General features: G+C 41.5%; 1 pseudogene; it reads left to right on the top strand.

The window, feature by feature from the left end:
* The first annotated feature begins 1602 nt into the window (after positions 1-1602).
* LOC110344277 (zinc finger X-chromosomal protein pseudogene) lies at positions 1603-2816 on the top strand (annotated as a pseudogene).
* Positions 2817-4756: the final 1940 nt, after the last annotated feature.

Below are 4756 nucleotides of genomic sequence, written 5' to 3'. Positions count from 1 at the left end.
TCAGCTTTCTGTTACTGTAACAAATAGCTCAGATAATCACCTTAGAAAGAGAAATGCTTTATTTTGCTCGTAATTTTTAGAGTGCAGATGTCTCTTCAACATACTGGTTTCATTTTCTTTGGATATACACTCAATAGGGGGATTGCTGGATCATAGGGCTGTTCCCTTTTTAATATTTTGAGAAACCTCCATACTCTTTTCCATAATGGTTGTACTAACTTACATTCCCACCAGGAATGTGCACTGACTGGCATTTTGGAAGGCACCTTCTGGCTGCTTTAGCAACAAGGGAGCAATGGAGAGGTTATGAAAATAATCCAGTGTTGGCCTGTAGCAATGGTGTTAGGAAGCAGTCAGATTCTGGAGACCTTTTGAAGTCAGTGCCAACAGAATCTTCTAAATGATCACCTGTAGATTGTGAGAATAGAGTAGTTAAGACTGACAGTTGGAAGGATGGCACTGTCATCAGCCATGTGTAGGTAGCATCATTCTGGGTTCTTGGGGCAGATTTATCCATGAGACATGCCAGTGTGGATGAAGAGCAAGAAAGTGTTCATGTGGGCCTGGGATACAGAGGAGAGGCTGGAGATATGAACTCAGGGGATGGCCTGGGATAGTTGCTTTGGTGGAGATGTGGGTAGGAGGATCAGGATTAGTCTAACAAGGTTCATCTGTGCAGATTCCCTGGTCCTGGATGAGACTCTGAGTTAAATGCAATGGGCGCTGACCCCTGGCCCTGCATCAGAGTGTCAGAGAGACAAGCACTAACAGCAAGCATGGGAGATGTCGATGTGGGTGGTAGAGCATGATATGGACACAGGGACTGAGAAAAGACATGAAAGAGTGTCCTGCTGTGGCCATTTCCTAGGGCTCAGAGACTTTACTCCTAGCGTCTCCGCTGGGCAATAACTATCAGGGAAGGAATAACTGTTAAGAATAAGGGTAAGGATCTAACCCACGCTACCTGATGCGACAGTCATGTATGTGCTAGTAGAGGTTCAAGCTGGCTGGAATGTGTTAATCTTTTCCTGCGGAAGAACCATTAAGCTGTTTGCAGTTTTCAGCAATTTCACACTACTGTTGTGAATATCCTCACACAAGGTTCTTCTCTCTTGGGATTGTAGTAGAATTTGCCATGTTGAGGTCTGTGCATTGTCAGCTTTACTGGGAATTGCCACAAAGCCAGATTTTATTCCGCTTGACACTCCCACCAACTGTGTATGAGCCTGTTTCTCCACATTATTGCCAAGAGATTAGATTTTGCAATTTTTCCCCATCTGTGGGATTTAAATGCTACCTCTTTGGAGTTTTCATTTTGCATTTTTTTAGATTGCTCTTGAGTTTGATCTTTGTTTCCCACAGTATTTATTGGCCATTTGAGTTTTCTGCGTAATCCTTGTGCATAATCCTCAGTCCATTTTTCAAGTTCGACTGCTGTCTTTCTTACTGGTTTATGGTTATTTTCATATTCTGGATACTAATGTTTTGTGCTTATATGCAGTGAAAATATCCTCATATGTCTTTTAGCTTTGTTTATGGAATTTTTGTGTGTGTAGTACTTCTTAATGTGACAGTAGCCAGTTTTCTGGTGTTTTTGTTTTGTTTTATGGTGTTTTTTTGTTTTTGTTTTTTTAACTTATAGCTTGTTTTCCTGTGCCTTCAAGAAATTCTTCACTTTAAGGAGCTGTGACTGATGAGAACTAAAGGCCATGGATGAAGATGGACTTGAATTACAACCACAAGGGCCAAATTCACTTTTTGATGAAACAGGAGCTGATGCTACACACACGGATGGTGATCAAATTGTCGTGGAAGTACAAGAAACTGTTTTTGTGTCAGATGTTGTGGATTCGGACATAACTGTGCATAACTTTGCTCCTGATGACCCAGACTCCATTGTAATCCGAGATGTTATTGAGGACATTGTTATAGAAGATGTGTAGTGTCCAGATATCAAGGGAGAAGCAGATGTATCTGAAATGGTCATCATTTCTGAACAAGTGCTGGACTCAGATGTAACCGAAGAAGTTTCTTTAGCACATTGCACAGTTCCAGATGATGTCTTAACCTCTGACATTACTTCAGCCTTCATGTCTATGCCAGAACATGTCTTGACCAGTGAGTCTATACATGTGTCTGATGTTGGACATGTTGAACATGTGGTTCATGATAGTGTCGTAGAGGCAGAAATTGTCACTGAACCTCTGACCACTGATGTAGTTTCAGAAGAAGTATTAGTAGCAGACTGTGCCTCTGAAGCAGTCATAGATGCCAACGGGATCCCCGTGGACCAGCAAGATGATGACAAAAGCAACTGCGAGGACTACCTTATGATCTCCTGTAAGTCCTAGGGCACAGATTGTCAGAGGTGTTTTTGGAGACTACTTTGCTAGTTTAAGTCAGGTGAAATTTTCTTGCCTGTGTCTATACAATTAAAGTAAATTTCATAGGCCTTAAAAAAAAAAGAATAAGGATAAGAACTCTACCCACTGGAAATAACATTCGCAGCGGTCACAGATATTATGGTTGGTAAGGACAGCGAAGGGCTTTGTCCCTGAGCCAGCCAACCAGGCAGTCTTTTAGCACCTCTCTGAGACCTTGTGGCCACCATCCTCTGTGAAGGCTTCTATCCTGGCCATGGGGGCTCTCCCTGCAGCTGCTGTGCTGCCTGCTTTCTGCCAGGGTAGTAGGTACTGCGGGGCTGGAGCCCAGCCAGGTTTGGACTTCTTGGCTATTTGGTTTGGGCTCTTCTCATAGTGTGGGCTTTCATCTACTTAGAATATAGAGTCTGGGAATTTCTGTCTCCCAGTGACAAACAATTGGTCTCTTTTCATTGTCTTCCATCTGTGGTTCTCAAATTTTATCCTGCTTCAAGGTCATCTGGAGGCCCTCACTCCTAGATACAGGATCTAGTAGTCTGGAGTAGGAGCTTGAGAATTTACAATTGTAATACATTCCCGGGCACTGCTAGTGCAGCTGGTCCAGAAACACAGTTTGAGAATCACTGCCCTGGATCTACCTTGGAGACTTTTACCTTCATCTCCTGCTTTAATTAAGAACCAGGAGGAAGGTCAGAGTGGTCTTGTACCTGCTTTTCTTCAAGTGTCTTCAGGTCATAATAGTCACCGTGCCATGGTGGAATATTTTGGCTTGGTGTACTCTTAGATTATTCACTCTATCTTTTCTGTATCTCTGCCACTCTCTCTCCCTTTGTCTGTCTTGATTACTACGTCCTTTGTTTATTTTTTTTTTGTACTTGAGATTGAACTCAGGACCTTGCACTTGCAAGGCTGGGGCCGGAAACATTGAGCTAAATCCCTGACCCGATTTCTATCTCTTTTGTTTTAATGCACTCAAGACTGAATTAAGATTTAAGTGTTTTGTGAGAGACAGAGTCCACTAAGCTGTTATGGTTCATTAGGATCCCATCCTGAATTACTTCATTGGATTAGCCAGTCCCTGAGCACTGCCCTAGCCTGGGATACAGAAAGCCTATGCTTGGAGGAAAGATGAAAGGGTGCAGTGTGAGGCTGCTCAGGTTGGAGGAAAAAGGTCTATGCTATGCTGAGGTGGGGGTGGGTAGGGCTGCATCTCCAGTGCAGAGGAGGCAGGGTCTTCTGTCCCATCTGTGCCGAACTGGGAATGCTTGCTTTTCTCCTACCTAGGAGACACTGGGCTAGAACTCTGGGTAAATTTTCAAAGAGCTAGAATGAAATTGATAGGGCTGAGAACAGACCATTGAAAATTTAATCCTCAAGTTGATACGTTGATGGTATTTTGAAGTGAAGCTTTTGGGAGGTAGTTAGGGTTAGATAAATTCATCAGATAGAGCCATCATGGTGGGACTGGATGAAGAGAGATCTGCTCTATATTTGCTCTCTATATTACTATATTTGATCTCTCTTGCCTTGTAGTGTTTTCTGCCATGTTATGATGCTACATAAAGGCCCTTACCAAGGCCCGGCACTATGTTCTTGGACTTCATAGCATCCAGAACTGTAAGAAAAATAAATCTCCACTGTTTATAAATTACTCAGTGTTGGGTATTTTGTTATAGCAGCAGAAAGACAGTCTCTATGGAAACCTACTTTCAGCTTGTACTGTGGTTATTTTTTCAGTGGCCGTATGGTGGTTGAGGACATTGGTACACGAAGAGGAGCATTATAAGACACATGTATTCACTCACCCACTTACACACTGATGGAATTAGTTTTCAGTAAATATACTTTAAAAATAAGCTTATAAAATTACGAAAAAAGAGAAAAATTCAAATTATTAAATCAGAAATGAAAGTGGAGCTGTTACTATAAATTCTACACAAATAAAAAGGATTATCAGAGTACTCTGAACAATTGCATCCCAACAAATTTGATAAACTAGATAAAATGGACAAATTCCAAGAAACATGAAATCCTGACAAAGAAAAGCTGCAAGCCTGATTTCTTCACTTTTGGATTTTGCTTCTTAATCCATTCTGCCAGTCTATCTTTTTTGATTGATGAATTGAAGCCATTAACATTGATGGTTATAATTGATAGATATTGACTCATCCTTGTCATGATGTTTTATTGTGGTTGGCTCTTTTATTTTTTATTTTTCCCCCTTTCCCTTTAGTTTCTTGCCTTGCCTGGTGGCTTCCCTCTGTTGGGCCTCATGGAGTTGTGACCTTCATTGTCTTTTTCTAGGATATTTTTAAAAATTATTTGGAGTGCTGGTTTGGTGTTTATGAAATTTCTCAGGTGTTCTTTATCGTGAA

The sequence above is a fragment of the Heterocephalus glaber genome, unplaced genomic scaffold (assembly GCF_053883595.1).
Source record: "Heterocephalus glaber isolate CG9 unplaced genomic scaffold, H.glaber_assembly_v1.0 deba00000347, whole genome shotgun sequence".
In the NCBI taxonomy this organism is placed as follows: Eukaryota; Metazoa; Chordata; class Mammalia; order Rodentia; family Bathyergidae; genus Heterocephalus; species Heterocephalus glaber.
The sequence above is the reverse complement of the archived record's forward strand: the minus strand, read 5'-3'. Positions and strand labels throughout refer to the sequence as shown.